This window comes from Gorilla gorilla, chromosome 11, assembly GCF_029281585.2.
Source record: "Gorilla gorilla gorilla isolate KB3781 chromosome 11, NHGRI_mGorGor1-v2.1_pri, whole genome shotgun sequence".
NCBI lineage: Eukaryota > Metazoa > Chordata > Mammalia > Primates > Hominidae > Gorilla > Gorilla gorilla.
Window position 1 is genome coordinate 61436213 of NC_073235.2, and position 18580 is coordinate 61454792.

At 41.9% G+C, this 18580-nt stretch overlaps 1 non-coding gene across 1 annotated transcript; it reads right to left on the bottom strand.

Annotated features, from left to right (window-relative positions):
- Positions 1–433: 433 nt before the first annotated feature.
- On the bottom strand, positions 434–621 carry LOC115933912 (U2 spliceosomal RNA). Its single transcript, XR_004069748.1, has one exon. It is a non-coding gene; the product is annotated as a U2 spliceosomal RNA (small nuclear RNA).
- Between the last annotated feature and the right edge of the window lie 17959 nt (positions 622–18580).

Below are 18580 nucleotides of genomic sequence, written 5' to 3' on the forward strand. Positions count from 1 at the left end.
GGCACGGTCATTTTACTTGACTCCTCTAGATAAGGGATGGAGGGGGTGGGCACTGGGTGCTCTCACCGAGGTTGCTGCTGCCTCTGTAACTCCAAGAGAACTTCCTCCCCCTCTGTAGCTGCCCATGTTGTTGCTCCCTGGGGACACATGTCCTGGCACACAGTCCCTTGACATGGGATTTCTAGCTCAGCCTGTTCTCCCCCTCACCCCAGGCTGCCCCTCACTCAAGTGATCTTCTTGTCCAACACTCTCTTGGATGTGGTACTGGCAAGATAGCTCAAGCCCACTGCTTTGTCGACTTCACTTATGGGAAACTCTATTTTTTTTTGCAGCACAAATGGTGGAAATGCAGTCTGGAGCCTCATTAACAGTGAATTAGAGCACTTTGTAGAACACTAGGGGAACAAAAGAAAACAATCTGTCATTAACTCAAAAGGAATGCACCACTCCTAAAAGCATTGCAATTACATGCTGAGGCATGGAGAGGATAGAGCAAGCTCCCAAACTGTCTCCCAATTCCAAATATTAATTTAATTCCCTGAACTTAGAGACCACATTTGATGCTTTAACTGATAGGAACAGACACTACATTTGTTTTTAGCCAATAGGCGGATAATGCGTCTACTTACGCCACACCTCTCCTATTTCTCAGTTGAGGTGGAGGCTGACACCTCAGCTCCCTACAGCTCTCCAGTGCTCTCAAACTTTCCCTGATACTGCTCTGACCTGATGTAATGCTCCCAAGGAAACATCTTTCTCACTGAACATAATCAGTCTCAGTATCTTATTCCTGAGGCCTGACCCAAACATCTCTTTTGTGTACTCACACTCATAAACCTAAGTGGTCAGATCAATCCTTCCAGCTCCCATATTTTCTGAACCCCTTTGGGAGTCAAGGGACAACTCTGGGAATCATGTCAACAAACCCTTTCTTTTAAACTTTTTATTATGGGCTGCACACGGTGGCTCATACCTGTAATCGCAGCACTTTGGGAGGCCGAGGTGGGTGGATCATTTGAGGTTAGGAGTTCAAGACCAGCCTGGCCAACATGGCAAAACCCCATCTCTACTAAAAATACAAAAATTAGTCAGGCGTGGTGGCAGACGCCTGTAATCCCAGCTACTCAGGAGGCTGAGGCAGGAGAATCACTTGAATCCGGGAGGCAGAGGTTGCAGTGAGCCGAGATAGTGCCACTGCACTCAAGCCTAGGCGACAGAGCGAGACTCTGTCTAAAAAAAAAAAAAGTTTTTATTATGGAAATTTCTGAACATCTACAAAAGTAGGGAGAATAGTATGATAAATTGACATGTATCTACCACACGGCTCAACAGTCGTCCACTCATGGCCAACCTTGTATCAAATATTCCCTCACCTACTCTCCCTTTCCTCTGAAACATGTATCCAAAAAATAGGAATTCTTTTTGTTCTCTATTTTTTAAATAGAGATGGGGTCTCACTATGTTGTCCAGGCTGTACTCGAACTCCTGGACTCAAACAATCCTCTTGCCTCAGCCTCCCAAAGTACTGGGATTACAGGCATGAGCGGCCTCTTTTTGTTCTTTTAAACCTAACTGCAATACCATCCACACACCTAAAAAATTAATAGCAATTTCTTAATTATCATCAAAAATATCTAGTACGTACTCAAATTTCTTCAATTGTCCCATAAGTCAAGATCCTAACAAGGTTTACATATTGTATTTGAAACATTACTTATATGAGTCAGAGTACATTATGTTATGCTGTTATGTTTAGCAGACAACTTCAAAATTGGAGTGGCTTACAACAACCTAGATTTATTTCCTGCTCACATGAGTTTCCACTGTGAGTCAGCCCTGCATCCTCTTCACTCCTGGCTACAAGCTAAAGAAACAATCTGTGTTTGGGATATGCCCAGTTCCTGGCAGATGGAAATGAGGAATGGCTGAAACACACAATGTCTTTTAAAGTTTCTGCTCAGAAGTAGCAATCAACCATCACATTTGCTCACATTTCACTGGTCAAAGCAAACCGCATGGTCAAAGCTGATGTCAGCAGAGAGACGGGAAGTGTAATTTTCCCTATAGGAGACAGCATCTGTTATTGGGAAGAATACAACCTATTCTTACGTCTCTTTTAATTTACAGGTTCCCCTCCTCATCTTGTTTTTTCAATTTATTGATTGAAAAAAATGAGTAATTTTTGCTTTAGAATTTCCTATATTCTCTGCAGTGTGTTTGTTTAACATGTCTCCATGTCACTTCTAGTTCTTCTAAACTTCTAATTAAATCTAGAGGCATAATTGGACTCAGAAAAAAAATTAAGGCCTAAATAGAAGTACTAGATCTTTATATTGCTGTGTGAAGTCATTCAAAAATCCAAATTTTTGGCCAATTTTTGACCTTCCTAGATGGTCATGTGAGTTGTGTCAGTTATATCTTGCTGTGTAACAAATTATCCCCAAACCTGGGGGCTCAAATCAAAAATAATCATATATTATCTCATGGTTTCTGTGAATCAGGAATTCAGATAGGGCAGAAGGGCATGGCTTGTTTCTGCTTTATGATTTCTGTGATCTCAGCTGGAAAACTCAAGGACTGGGGGACTGAAATCATCTGGAGGCTTGACTGAGGCTGAAGGCTCTGTGTTCAAGGGGCTCATTCACTTCATTCACAAGTTGGCGTTGGTAAATTGGTTCTCTTCCATATGGGCCTACTCATCTCGCTGCTTGAGCATCCTCCCATGGTGGCTGACTCCCTGCAGAGTGATTGATCCAAATGTTGAAGCAATTGATCCAATGTTGAAGCAGCAATGTCTTTTATGACCTAGTTTTGGGAACTCATTCACTGACACTTCTATTGTTTGCAAAACCAGCCCTTACCTAATATGTGGGAATAGTCTGCACAAAGGCATGAATACCAAGAAAGGAGGTCCACTGCGGACCATCTTGGAGGCTGACTACTATATACATTAAGTGGTTTTTGATGTTAAAAAACAAAAAAGAGCCAGGCACAGTGGCTCATGCCTGTAATCCCAGCACTTTGGGAGGCCGAGGTGGGTGGATCATGAGATCAGCAGTTCGAGACCAGCCTGACCAACATGAAACCCCATCTCTACTAAAAATACAAAAATTAGCCAGCCGTGGTGGCACGTGCCTGTAATCCCAGCTACTCAGGAGGCTGAGGCAGGAGAATTGCTTGAAGCCAGGAGGTGGAGGCTGCAGTGAGCTGAGATGGCGCCACTGCACTCCAGCCTTGGCAACAAGAGTGAGACTCCGTCTCAAGAAAAAAAAAAAAAAAAAAAAGGACAATCTACACTGTGTGTGTTCTGTGCAACAATGGTTTACAGCATTTGAGATGTCATGATCCAATAGAATTTCAGAGGAAAAGCTTAGAAGTTCCTAAATGGAACTAGTAGATCTTTATTTTGGCATGTAAAAAGAGCAATCTGTTAACCATCATTATTTTTTATTTTTTATAAAAGTATTTTTCATACAGAAGGATATTATCTCAAAATGAAGAATCCTTTTTTGGATGTGGAACAGGGAGAACTCTTCTAAATTGCTAGTGAGGACGTACATGGAGAACCCACTTGGAAAATATTCTATAGTCAAGGTGAGGATTTAAGTACTCTGTCACCCAATGTTTCCGTTTTTTTTTTTTTCTTTTGAGACGGGTCTCCTATGGTGCCCAGGCTGCTGTCAAACTCCTGGCTCCAGCAAGCTTCCTGAAGAGCTGGGAATACAGGTACATGTCATCATGCCCAGCTTTATCACCCAATATTTCTACTCCTAGCCATATATTTACCCTAAAGAAATGCGTATACACTCATGCCAGGATTCATGTACAAGAATGTTCATAGCAGCTTGCTAATAATAGCCCCAGACTGGCAACAAACCAAATGTCCATCACCAGTGGCATAGACAGGTAAACCGGTGTGGAGTCATCCCTCAGTATCCATGGGAGATTGGTTTCAGGCCCTCGCAGATACCAAAATCCGCAGATGCTCAAGTCTCTTCTATAAACTGGTGTAGTGTTTGCATATAACCTACACACATCCTCCTGTATAATTTAAAGTCTCTCTACATTACTTATAATACCTAATACAATGTAAATGCTATGCTATACCATATTTTTTAATTTGTATTGTTATTGTCATATTGGGTTTTTAAATATGTTTTTGATCTATGGTTGGCTGCATTAGTGGATGCAGAACCAGCAGATATGGAAGGCCAACTGTATATTTATACTATATGCTTCCATCTTTATAAAGTCTCCAAATAAGCAATACAGGCATACCTCATTTTACTGCATTTCACTTTACTGGACTTCACAGATACTGCGTTTTTTACAAATTGAAGATTTGCAGCAACCCTGGCTTCAAGCAAGCCTACTGGCACCATTTTTCCAACAGCATGTGCTCACTCGTGTCTATGTGTTACATTTTGGTAATTCTCACAATATTTCACACTTTTTCATTTTTATTATATCTGTTTTGGTGATCTGTGATCAGCGATCTTTGATGTTACCATGTAATTGTTTTGGTGCACCATAAACCGCATCCATAGAGGATGATTAACTTAATCCATAAAATGTGTGTGTTCTGACTTCTTCAACAACCAATCTCCTATCTTTCTCCCTCTTGGGCCTCCCCATTCTCTGAAACACAAAAATATTGAAATTAGGCCAATTAATAACTCTACACTGACTTCTAAGTGTTCAAGTGAAAGAAAGAGTCACATGTCTCTCACCTTAAATTAAAAGCTAGCGACAATTAAGCTTAGTGTGGAAGGCATGTCAAAAGCCAAGATAGAATCCCAGCATTTTGGGAGGCTGAGGTGGGCAGATCACGAGGTCAAGAGATTGAGACCATCCTGGCCAACATGGTGAAACCCTGTCTCTACTAAAAATACAAAAATTAGCTGGGCGTGGTGGCACATACCTGCAGTCCCAGCTACTCGGGAGGCTGAGGCAGGAGAATCGCTTGAACCCAGGAGGCGGAGGTTGCAGTGAACCAAGATTGCGCCACTGCACTCCAGCCTGGTGAAAGAGCGAGACTGCATCTCAAGAAAAAAAAAAAAAAAAAGCCAAGATAGGCCAAAAGCTAGACCTCTTGTGCCAAACAGTTAGCCAAGTTATGTATAGAAAGGAAAAGTTCTTGAAGGAAATGAAAAGTGCTACTTCGTTAAGCACGTGGATGATAAGAAAGCAAAACAAACATTGCTGAGATGGAGCAAGTTTGAGTGATCTGGACTGATCAAACCAGTCAAAATATTCTCTTGAGTCAAAGCCTAATCCAGAGCAAGGCCCTAACTCACTTCAATTTTATGAAGGCTGACAATGGTGAAAAAGCTGCAGAAGAAAAATTCGAAGCTAGCAGAAGTTGGCTCATGAGGTTTAAAGAAAGCCATCTCCATAATATAAAAATGCAACGTGAAACAGCAAGTGCTGATATAGAAGCTGCAGCAAGTTATCCAGAAGATCTAGCAAGATCATCGATGAGGGTGCCTACACTAAACAACACATTCTCAGTGTAGATGAAACAGGCTTATACTAGAAGAAGGTGCCCTCTAGATCTTTCATAGCTAGAGAAAAGAAGTCAATGTTTGGGTTCAAAGCTTCAAAGGACATGCTGACCCCTTTTGCGGGGGCCAATGCAGCTGGTGACTTTAAGCCAAAGCAAATGCTTATTTACCATTCTGAAAATCCTAGGGCCCTTAAGAATTACGCTTCACATATTCTGCCTGTGCTCTATAAATGGAAATACAAAGCCTTGGTGACAGCACATCTATTTATAGCATGATTACCACTTTTTTTTTTTTTTTTTTTTTGAGACACAGTTTTGCTCTTGTCGCCCAGACTGGAGTGCAATGGCACGATCTCGGCTCACTGCAACCTCTGCCTCGCAGGTTCAAGTGATCCTTCTGCCTCAGCCTCCCAAGTAGCTGGAATTACAGGCATGTGCCACCAGGCCCAGCTAATTTTGCTATTTTTAGTAGAGGCAGTGTTTCACCATATCGACCAGGCTGGTCTCAAACTCCTGACCTCAGGTGATCCACCCGCCTTGACCTCCCAAAGTGCTGGGATTACGTGTGAGCCACTGCACCCGGTGGGGTGTCACAAATGTTTTAAGCCTTCTATTGAGACCTACTGCTTACAAGAAAGGATTTCTTTCAAAATATTACTGCTTATTGACAATTCACCTTGTCACCCAAGAGCTCTAAGGGAGATGTACAAGGAGATTAATATTGTTTACATGTGCACTAACACAACATCCATTCTGTATTCCATGGATCAAAGAGTCACTTTACCTTTCATGTTTTATCATTTAGGAAATATATTTTGTGAGGCCATAGCTGCCATAGATAGTGATTCCTCTGATATATCTGGGGGAAAAAATTGGAAACCTTCTGGAAAGGATTCCTCATTAAGAACATTTGTGGTTCATGGGAGGAGGTCAAAATATCACCATTAACAGGAATTTGGAAGAAGTTGATTCCAACCCTCATGGATCACTTTAAGGGGTTCAAGATTCACAGAAGTAAGTAACTGCAGATGTGATGGAAATAGCAAGAACTAGAATTAGAAGTAGAGCCTGAAGATGTGACTGAATTGCTGCAATCTCAGGATAAAACATGAACAGATTAAGAGTTGCTTCTTAAAGTGGTTTCCTGAGATAGAATCTACTCTTGATGAAGATGCTATGAACATTGTTGAAATGACAGCAAAGAATCTAGAATATTATATAAACTCAGTAAAGCTGCAGCCTGGTATGAGCGGATTGACCCCAACTTTGAAAGGTCTTCTATGGTAAAATGCTATCAAACAGCATCACATGCTATAGAGAAATCTATCATGAAGGAAAGAATCCATCAGTGCAACAAACATCATTGTTGTCTTTTTTTCCCAGAGACAGAGTCTCACTATGTTGCCCAGGCTAGTCTTGAACTCATGGCCTCAAGCAATCCTCCGGGCTCGACTTCCCAAAGTGCTGGAATTACAGACGTGAGACACTGTGCCAAGTCCATTGTTGTCTTATTTTTTAAAATTTCCACAGCCCAGCCTGGGCAACATAGTGAAACCCCCTCTCTACAAAAACTGCAAGAAATTAGCCAGGTATGGTGCCATGTGCCTGTAGTTCCAGCTACCTGGGAGGCTGAGGTGGGAGAATCACTTGAGCCCAGTAGGTCAAGGCTGCGGTGAGCTCAGATCACACCACTGCACTCCAGTGGTGTGCAGTAAGACCCTGTCTCAAAAAAAAAAAATTTTTTTTTTCACAGTCACTTCAACCTTCAGCAACCACCATTTTAATCAGTCAGCAGGCATCACTATCGTGGCAAAACCCTCCACCAGCAAAAAGATTACAAGTCACTAAAGTCTCATGATGGTTTATGGTTTTTAGCAATAAAGTATTTTTAAATTATAGTATTTTTAAATAATAGTATGGTATTGATTCCTTTTTTTTTTGTTTTTTTTTTTTTTGAGATGGAGTCTCACTCTGTCGCCCAGGCTGGAGTGCAGTGGCGCGATCTCGGCTCACTGCAAACTCCGACTCCCAGGTTCACACCATTCTCCTGCCTCAGCCTCCCGAGTAGCTGGGACTACAGGCGCCCACCATTGTGCTGCCGTCTAATTGTTTTGTATTTTTAGTAGAGACGGGGTTTCACCATGTTAGCCAGGATGGTCTCAATCTCCTGACCTCGTGATCCACCCACCTTGGCCTCCCAAAGTGCTGGGATTACAGGCGTGAGCCACCATGCCCGGCTGGTATTGATTCTTTTAGACACAGTGCTATTGCACACTTAAACTACAGTATAGTGTAAACATAACTTTTATGTGCATTGGAAAACCAAAAAATTTGTGTGACTTGCTTTATTGTGATATTTACTGTATTGCAGTAGTCTGGAACCAAATCTGTAATATCTCCAAAGGATTGTAATATCCTTTCAATGACTGCACTGAAGTCTACTGTTTTGAGATGCTTTTTTTTTTTTTTTTCCAGAGATAGGATCTTGCTATGTTACCCAGGCTGGACTTAAATTCCTGGGACCAAGCAACCCTTCCACCTCTGACTCCCAGTAGGTGGGACTACAGGTAAATACCACTGCACCTGGCTAATAGCTCATTTTGGTACTGGACACCTAGCAGCATTTTGTTACACTACTGTTGATGGAGCACCTATTATATTCCAGGAACTTTACTACTTGTTTCACATACATTATACAGTGTTTTATAATTTTTTTTTTTTTTTTTTGAGACAGAGTCTCACTCTGTTGCCCAGGCTGGAGTGCAATGGCATGATCTCGGCTCAGTGCAACCTCCACCTCCTGGGTTCAAGCAATTCTCCTGCCTCAGCCTCCTGAGTAGCTGGGATTACAGGTGCATACCACCATGCCCGGTTAATTTTTGTATTTTTCGTAGAGATGGGGTTTCATTATATTGGCCAGGCTGGTCTCGAACTCCTGACCTCAGGTGATCTGCCCACCTCGGCCTCCAAAAGTGCTGGGATTACAGGCTTCAGCCACCATGCCTGGACCATGTTTTATAGTTTATAATATTTTATTTCATTCTCATAACAGGCTGGGCATGGTGGCTCATGCCCGTAATCCCAACATTTTGGGAGGCCAAGGTGAGAGGATCACTTGATCCCAGAAGTTCAACACTTGGCTGGGTACCATAGCAAGACCTCATCACTACAAAAAAAAAAAAAAAATTAGCCAGCCATGGTGGCACACACCTGTAGTCCCAACTACTCGGGAGGCTAAGGTGGGAGCATTGCTTGAGCCCAGGAGTTTAAGGATACAGCTAGCTACAATCATGCTACTGCATTCCAGCCTGGGCAACAGAATGAGACCCTATCTCTTAAATAAATAAAAAAAATACATAAATACATAAATAAAATAATAAAGACAAAAAATAGAGTCATGTTCATAACAATCCAATGAAATAGATGAGAGACCTTTAGTTATTTCCACTTTTCCAAGAGGCCATTGAGGTTCCTAAGGTTAAGTGTCCTGCCTACAGTGATCATTAAGGGCTGGTCACACCTTGCCACGCCCACAGCCACTTGGCAGTTAGGTAGGTAGCCCTGAATGGTCCTCGGACAGGATTTGCTTTGATGGTATCTCCTGGTCCCTTCCCTATTCCACAGCTGATTTTGCCAGAGGTGGTAACTGACTCAAGGGCAGCCAAGCTACAAGGCTGAGGTATAAGAGGTTATCTAGAGCAAAAGCTCTGCCCAAACAGGAATGATGGTGATTAGGTACGTAATTAGATTATCTAGAAAACATTTTGTGAGAAATACAGGGAGGATGTTGTCATTAGTCGCAAAAGCTGAAAGCTACCAAAGATGAGAAAATCATTGTCTTTGTCTGTCTTGTCTTGCTATAACAGAATACCACAGACTGTGTCATTAACAAAGAATAGAAATTTAGGCCTGGCACAGTGCCTCATGCCTCTAATCCCAGCACTTTGGGAGGCCGAGGCAGGTGGATCATTTGAGGCCAGGAGTTTGAGACCAGCCCAGCCAACATGGCAAAACCATATCTCTACAAAAAACACAAAAATTAGCTGGGCGTGATGGCACACATCTGTAATTCCAGCTGGGCTGAGGCATGAGGACTGTTTGAACCCAGGAGACAGAGGTTGCAGTGAGCTGAGATTGCACCACTGCACTCCAGCCTGGGAGACAGAGTGACAACTCCTGTCTCAAAAAAAAAAAAAAAAAAAAAAGAATAGAAATTTGTTTCTTACAATTCTGGAGGCTGGGAAGTTCAAGGTTGAGGACTCTGCATCTGGTGAGGTCCTTCTTGCTGTGTCATCCAGAGAGCATGAGAAAGCCAGAAAGGAAGGAAGCCAAATTTATCTTTTATCAGTAACCAACTCCCAAGATAACTAACCCACTCCTGCAATAACAACATTAATCCATTCATGAGAGCAGAGCCCTCGTGACCTAATTACCTCTTAAAGGTTCCACCTCTCAACACCATTGCATTGGGATTTAAGTTTTCAACACATGAACACTTTAAGATTCTTAAAGTGGTTTCTTGAGATAGAATGTACTGCTATGGCTTGAATGTGTCTCTCACATTCAAGCCATAGCAGTTGTGCACATATACTATAAGGCAACAGGAATCATCCATAAACAGGGGGTATGAGTAAGAGAAAGGTAACTATAAATAGAAAACATATGTACTGTGTACAAATAGAAGGCAAGCTTTTAAAATGGCATTGGCAGGAGCACTGAAGCAGAGATTTCAGGGGACAAGTTATCATAATGGTGGGGGGACAGCACTCCTGCTGCTGAGTGGGCTTAGACCAGCCTCCTCTGACTTTTTTAAAAAAGTTTCATCCCATGGCCAGACTATAAGGACAGTGATCAAGAAAGACTGAGCCATCAGGTACAGTGGCTCATGCCTATAATCCCAGCACTTTGAGAGGCCAAGGTGGGAGGATCACCTGAGCCCAGGAGTTCAAGACCACCCTGGGCAACATAGTAAAACCTTATCTCTACAAAAAAATAAAAATAAAAAAATGAGGTGGGAGGATCGCTTGCGCCCAGGAGGTCGAGGCTGCAGTGAGCTGTGATCGTGTGAGTGCACACTGCATTCTCACCTGGGTGACAGAGAAAGACCCTGCCTCCAAAAAAAAAAAAAAAAAAAAAAAGCAAGACTGAACCTAGAGGCGATGACTATCATATCTCATCTGATTATAAGAGTAAAGCGTTTTTTCCCAAAGTACTGATGCAAAGTAGCAGAGAGAAGGCTGGGCGTGGTAGCTTATGCTCATAATCCCAGCACTTTGGGAGGCCGAGGCAGACAGATCACCTGAGGTTAGGAGTTCGAGACCAGCCTGGCCACATGGCGAAACCCCGTCTCTACTAAAAATACAGAAAAGTTAAACAGGTGTGATGGTGGACACCTATAATCCCAGCTACTCAGGAGGCTAAGGCAGGAGAATCGCTTGAACCTGGGAGGCAGAAGTTGCATAGAACCGAGACTGTGCACTGCACTCCAGCCTGGGCAAGAAGAGCAAAACTCCATCTCAAAAAAAAAAAAAAAAAAAAGAAAGAAAGAAAAGAAAAGTAGCAGACGGAAAATAAGAAAGTTAGAGAATCAATCCGGAAGACTATCATCTGATCAACAGGATAGAGAGATTTTTTTTAAAAAGAAGGAATAGGAAAAAATGGAGTGGAGGAAATTATCAAAGAAATAATAGAAGAAAAATTTCTACCACCAATTGATGTAAATCTTCAGAAGATAAGTCCCACTGAGTGCTCAGTGTAACAAATCAAACAAATCAACAACAACAATAAAGCCATGACATACCCTCATATAATCCCAGAACATCAGGAAAAAAGAACAAATCCTAAAAGCTTCAATAAAGTAAAAACAGGTGACACACAAAGGAGTAGGTAGCAGAATGGTACTGCACTTTCTCATTCATTTTCTAAGAGTTTTGTAAAATAATTATAAATATTTATAAAACATACATGTATTACATCTATATGTAATATATATATTCATATGTATATCATATATATTTGTATGTACACAGGAAAAGGTGTAGAAAGTTACATATCAAAATATTAATAGTGGTTACCTTTAAGAAATAGCAGCACTATGGCAGGTTTTTTGTTTTTTTTTTTAGAGATGGGGGTCTCACTATGTTGCCCAGGCTGGTCTCAAACTCCTGGCCTCAAGTGGTCCACTCACCTCAGCCTCCCAAAGTGCTGGGATTACAGGCGTGAGCCACCGTGCCCAGCCCCATTATGGTGATTTTAAAATACATCCACAAATATGTTCCTACTTCTCTCTCCAGAAGGTGGGGCTTGATTTCACTTCCCTAAATATGAACTGGACTGAGTGGTGTGTGTGTGTGTGTGTGTGTGTGTGTGTGTGTGTGTGTGTGTGTGTGTGATTTATTAGATTTAACCATAAAAGTCATTTGGCCTCTTTCTTGCTCTATCTTTTGGATTGCTCACCCTGGGGAAAGCTAGCTTCCATGTTATGAAGACATCCACACATCCACACAGTGCTATCTGATGGCCCTTGTGGTGAAGAAGTGAGGCTTCCTGCCCACAACCAGCATCACTCACCAGACTTACTTTGGCAGTGGGTCTTGCAGCCCCAGCCAAGCCTTCAGATGACTACAGCCCTTGCAAGCATCATGGCTGCAACCTGTGAGAGATGCTGGACCAAGAGCCACTCAGCTAAGCTACCCCGGATTCCTGATCCACAGAAACTATGTGAGCCATTAAGTTTCAGGGATAATTTCTTACATGGCAATAGATAACCAAAATAAGTATAAACATGAGAAAGGCAAGGGAGAACATTTTACTTTTTAGATTTTTTTTTTTTTGAGACGGAGTCTTGCTCTGTTGCCCAGGCTGGAGTGCAGTGGCACGATCTTGGCTCACTGTAACCTCCACCTCCCAGGTACAAGCGATTCTCCTGCCTCAGCCTCCCCGAGTCACTGGGACTATAGGCGCGCACCACCATGCCCAGCTAATTTTTGTATTTTTCGTAAAGTCGCTATGATGGCCAGGCAGGTCTCAAATTCCTGATCTCGTGATCCACTGGCCTTGGCCTCCCAAAGTGCTGGGATTACAGGCGTGAGCCACCGCGCCCAGCCTAGATTGTTATATTCATATTCATTGTTTACATTTTTACAATCAGTGTTTCTAATTTAACTTTTAAAAAAGGTGGGGAGGGGGCAGGCATGGTGGTTCACATCTGCTATCCCAGGACTTTGGGAGGCCAAAGCAGGAAGGATCGCTTGCATCCAGGAGTTCAAGACCAACCGGGGAACATAGCAAGACCCTGTCTCTATAAAAATCAAAAATTAGCTGGATGTGGTAGCAGTGCACACCTGTAATCCCGGCTACCCAGGAGGCTGAAGTAGGAGGATCGCTCGAGCCTGGAGGTTCAGGCTGCGCTGAACCATGATCTTACCACTGTGCACTTCTGCCTGGGTGACAGAGTAAGACCTGTCAAAAAAAAAAAAAAGGGAGAGGCAGGCAGCCTTTAAGGAAAAATAGTATATTTGCTGGATCTATAAATAATAATACATATTTTGAAAAATATGTAAGAAACTCTTTCAGTGACTAGTAGTAGTGACTGCATATATAAGGAAACAGGCAAAGAATGTATTAAATATCTGTTCCTGGTGATATAAAACATTGCCAGTCATTGATCGTTATTATGTTGTTCTAATTGAATATTTCCCAGTCATCCCTAATGTGCTGAGGAAGAGACCACAGAGGGGCATTTCTCTCATTGCACAAACATTTATGTTTGTGTTAACAAAGGACAAAGAACACCTTTCTGATTTTTTTCCTTAAAGAACCAGTAGTTCAACTTGCAGTATTGATTATTGTGATGTCACTAGATAAGATATCAGTGAAATAAATTAAGTAAGCATTCAATATCTGCTTCTTTCTTATCACCTCCATAGTCTTCCTCGGTGTTGCACCCATTAGAACTTCAGTATTCTCTTTTGCTCACATTATTTCTTCTCTTCCCAATTATTTTATGTCTGCACTACTTGGGCAAACCCAACAAATCAGTCTAGCCAGGTTGCAGAGTAAGGACTTCCTAGAAAAAGACCATTGGCTTAATGACTTTCCCTGCTCATAGTTACATTTAACTCCTGTTGAGCTAATGGTACCAGGGGACTGATGTCTGCATCCTGTAGCAAATATTCCCATCATTTCTTCCTCTCCGCTTAAAAACATTCTTTAGCTCTTACTGAACTTAAGGGCCCCAGAGTTCTTTGTGTGAGTGTCGTATGTGCTGTTATATGGATTTTATCCATGTACCAGATTTGGTTTAAAGTGAACATTAGTCTTGCCTGTTATATAAACTAAACATCTGCAATTTTCCATGTGTAATGATACCATCAAGGGAGGAAGGAGTGTAAGAGAAGAAGGGGGAAAATCATTAAAAAGAGAATATCAGGCTAAGACAAAGGAACCTAGACCTAGACTGTCCGAAAAGTTAAACTAATTGTTTTCCTTAAATTACATCATCAACCCAATGTGGTGGGTTCAGGGCCATTCCAGTCATGGTCATTGCAACTACCACCCAAGTAGTATAAAAACTGCTGTCAACCTGTTCTTGTTCATTTTTAGCATCCAGATTTAATTAGTGTTCAGGCAGGAACTTGACACCTATTTGACACACTTCAAATGTGTTAGTAAAACAATTCTCACCGACATCCTCCCCTAGTCCCCTTTGCTAACAGAGAGCAGCCACTATAACTTTCCCAAAAGAGGGTCAAGATCTAACCCTGTTTTGACTATGGAAAGCAGGGCTTTTGGGTACTGACTTTTACGGTCTCACTTGGATTATAGTGGGCAAACAAGGTGAGATAAAGTCCAAATAAACGCCTCTGAAATTCCCATGCTTGTGTGGATTTATTTGGCCCTTTGATGTCTTTTTTGTTTCTCTGTTGGAATGTTTCAAATATGCACTTAAGTCACCCATAGAAAAGGCTGCTAATGTAAACGGATGTGTGTTTAGAATGGGTTGTCATCTTAACCTTCCCAGAGATGCAAAACCCATAAAAACACAAAGGGTCGATTGGAATTACCTCTTCTGTTTCTTCTTTTAAATATGAGAGGTTGCAGAGTTCAAATTGCCCTTTCCTTCTCCTCTCTTTATTTATTCAGGTGATTCAAATTTTGGCTGTTATATGAAGGGGTTGACCCTCAACTCTAAGACATTCCTCTTAAAATTAAGTTTTGACTTCCATGCTTAACTGATTATTTTAAGAATACTATTTGAGTCTTTGATACTCTATCTCACAGTGATTTCCATTAAAAAAAATCTACAGGAACACAAAAGTATGTAACCAGAAGTATTTGAATTCATACTGTAAATGCTGTTTTTGAGTTTAGAAAATATTTTGTTATAAAAGTATTATACAAAAAAAATTGAGGTCGGGTGCAGTGGCTCATGCCTGTAATCCCAGCACTTTGGGAGGCCAAGGCAGGTAGATCACTTGAGGTCAGGAGTTTGAGACCAGCCTGGCCAACGTGGTGAAACCCTGTCTCTACTAAAAATACAAAAATTAGCTGGGCATGGTGGCATGTGCCTGCAGTCCCAGCTATTCGGGAGTCTGAGGCAGGAGAATCACTTGAACCCAGGAAGTGGAGGCTATAGTGAGCCGAGGTGGCGCCACTGCATTCCAGGCTGAGCAATAGAGTAAGACTCTGTCTCAAAAAAAAAAAAAAAAATTGAGGAACAAAGGGGAAAATTCATCCATAATCTATAATGCACCAACAAATACTGCTAAAACAGACCTAATAGGGGTGAGATGGGAAATTGGCCCATCCACACACATCCAGATTAGTGTGTTGAAGGTAGTATGTACTGGAACCAATGGAACTGTAAATGTTTACAGACTGCTTTTCCATGTAACATTATATCACAAGGCCGGGCGTGGTGGCTCACGCCTGTAATCCCAGCACTTTGAGAGGCTGAGGTGGGTGGATCGCCTGAGGTCAGGAGTTCGAGACTGGTCTGGCCAACATGGTGAAACCCTGTTTCTACTAAAAATACAAAAATTAGCCGGGCGTGGTGGTGGGCACCTGTAATCCCAGCTACTCGGGAGGCTGAGGCAGGAGAATCACTTGAACCTGGGAGGCAGAGGTTGCAGTCAGCCGAGATCATGCCATTGTACTCCCGCCCTGGGTGACAAGAGTGAGACTTCATCTCAAAACAAAAACAAAAATGAAAACAAAAAAAATTATATCACAAGCATTTTATAAAAGATAAAATTATATTTAGGTTTATAATTTTTTAAGAATGTGCTTAGAGAAATAAAAATCTAGCTATATTATATTAATATCAACTCTGGTTGAATACTTAAGGCCTTACCATTAGCTATGTAGGATAAATAAATTACAGTGCAAAAACTATTTTAAAAGCTTAAAGGATCATCCTTTTCTTGCTAAAAATTACATCTCTTCTAGAAGCAGGTCAATGGTACACAACCATGCTCTGTTTGAGACCTCTAGAGAGAATCAGTGTCTCTGCTGTGCTTGAGTGCATACTTTACTTTGAAATGTGAATCCCTGTCAGCATTATTATAGTCAGAGCAATATTATATATATATAAAATGCTGTTAATGAACTTCTGAAAATCATAAACACTCTTTAGGTATTAAAGGTGAGAATTATTCAATAGTGAAGAGAGCCCCTTAAAGCAATTGGTTATCATCTGGGGTAATAGGAAACATTCTGAAGTTATCACTTGTTAGGTATCAAGCTATCAAGTTACCACTTGACAGCATAATGCTGCCTCTCAATTTGATGGTATTGTCTGTCCAACTCACTCAGCATACCGAGTATCTCCTTGTCCACAATCTTATTTTAGTCATTTTTGTTTCGGGGCTTGTGGTGATCAGTTTTAAGTCCTTAGGTAAGTTAGTTCAGTTGGCCACCTCATTATACTAATGAGGCCAAGGAAGTATGGCCCCATTGGTTACCATACTTCAGCTTTGTCGAGAGAATTATTTCTTACATAAACCATTTCCTCTACTCTGTTTTTCTCCACTTCTCCCAACCCCCAAAATTGTGAGGTTGTAAGCAGCTCAACGTGTTATACTAGGAGGCAAGGGAAAAAGCATAGGTTTTGGAATCTGGTGAAACTAAAATCAAATCTACACATTAGATGGGTCTCTTGGACAAATAACTTGGCCTATCTAAGCCTCCAATTTCTCATCCAAAAATTGGAGTTAAACAATATCCAAATGTATGGTAAGAATTAGATAACGTAAGTGACATCACACACAGCTAGCACATAATACGCACTCAGTGATGCTATTTCTTTGATAGGCATTGGTGCGGTTCGCCAACATTTTCTGGTGCTACCGTTTCTGGCACATGGTAGAAGTGCACTTCATGGCTCACTTTTGGTTACCTGAGGCCATGGGACGGGTTCCAGATAGTGAGTTGTGAGCAAAAAGTGACATATACTTGAAACTGCCAAAGCAAGGCCCATTTTCCTTTCGACATGGTGGCTGGCAATGTTCAAGGTGATGGTTGCTCTCTCAGCTTGAGTTCCACGGCTATAATGAGGAGTGTGTCCCAGCTACCCCAGGAAGGATGAGTGGAATGAATAAGAAACAAGTCTTGTTATTTTCAGCCACTGGGATTTTGGTGGAGGTGTTCTTGCAGCGTAATTCAACCTTTCCTGTTGCTCCTGCTGCTTTCCTCTACTTAAACAACCAACAGTTCAAACTGAGAAAAAAGGAACATCATTTAATTGGTGGCTTGAGGGATGTCTGATTGGTTCTCTGATCTCACCCTGGTCATATGGGGAAGTCACTTGTCCAGACTGAAGCTAGAATGAACTTTTCTCGTGTTGGGGATGGATCCACGCTTCCACATGGAGTGAGACATGGTCTCACTCTGTCACCCAGGCTGGAGTGCAGTGATGCAGTCATAGCTCACTGCAACCTTAGGTCCTGGGCTCAAGTGGTCCTCAGCCTCCCAAGTAGCTAGGACTATAAATGTGAGCCACTGAGCAGGCCTTTATCAGTTAAAATATGTAAATGTTCTATTCCCCCACCTCCCATGAGTTTACTAGATTTATTAACAAAATAATCCCTTTAAAGAGCTAGTTGAGTATAACCTAGCAGCAATAAAACACTATCCTAGAATGTCAAATTCTATTTCAACAAATGTTATTACTACCAGTGTCTCTGAATAATAAGAATGTTTACCAACTCTAGTTGACAATTGATAATTTTATATAATATTTGCCATAGCTAAATTTCATGACAGTAATTGTGAACCTCTCTCAGTGTTCAGCACAGAGATAGCTGACTTATGGTACTTCATAGAAAAATAAAAGGTAACTGTTCTTTTTTTTTTTTTTTTTGAGGAGTTTTGCTCTTGTTGCCCAGGCTGGAGTGCAATGGCACGATCTCGGCTCACAACATCCTCTGCCTCCCGGATTCAAGCAGATTCTCCTGCCTCAGTCTCCCGAGTAGCTGGGATTACAAGCATGCGCCACCACGCCCAGCTAATTTTGTATTTTAATAGAGACGGGGTTTCTCTATGTTGGTCAGGCTGGCCTCGAACTCCCAACCTCAGGTGGTCTGCCCACCTTGGCCTCCCAAAGTGCTGGGATTACAGGCATGAGCCACCATGCCTGGCCTAAGGTAACCGTTCTTAAGGTGTTATTGGCAGGCGGTAGGAGTTTAGATCAGGATTGCATTCCGCTGCATGTAAGAGAAACTACCGTGGTGGCTTAGCCAAATGGAGTTCATTCTTCTCATGTAACACGAAGTCTGGAGATAGGTGGCTCGCTACTGGCACAGCTGCTTCAGGACATCATCAGGGGCCCAGGTTCCTTCTAGCTTTCTGCTCTACCATCCTTAGCATGTGGCTCTTGTCCTCTTAGTTGCAAGGTGGCTGCCTTTCTTGCAGGTATCCTCATTTCAGACAGAATGAAAAAGGAAGGGCAAAGAGCAAAATATACATGCCAGCGGGGTCTGTCCTTTTTTCATCAGAATCTGCTGCTTTCCAGGAAACCTCTCCCTGTAGAATCATATGATCACCGTAGCTGTAAGGGAGTCTGTGGGAGTATTT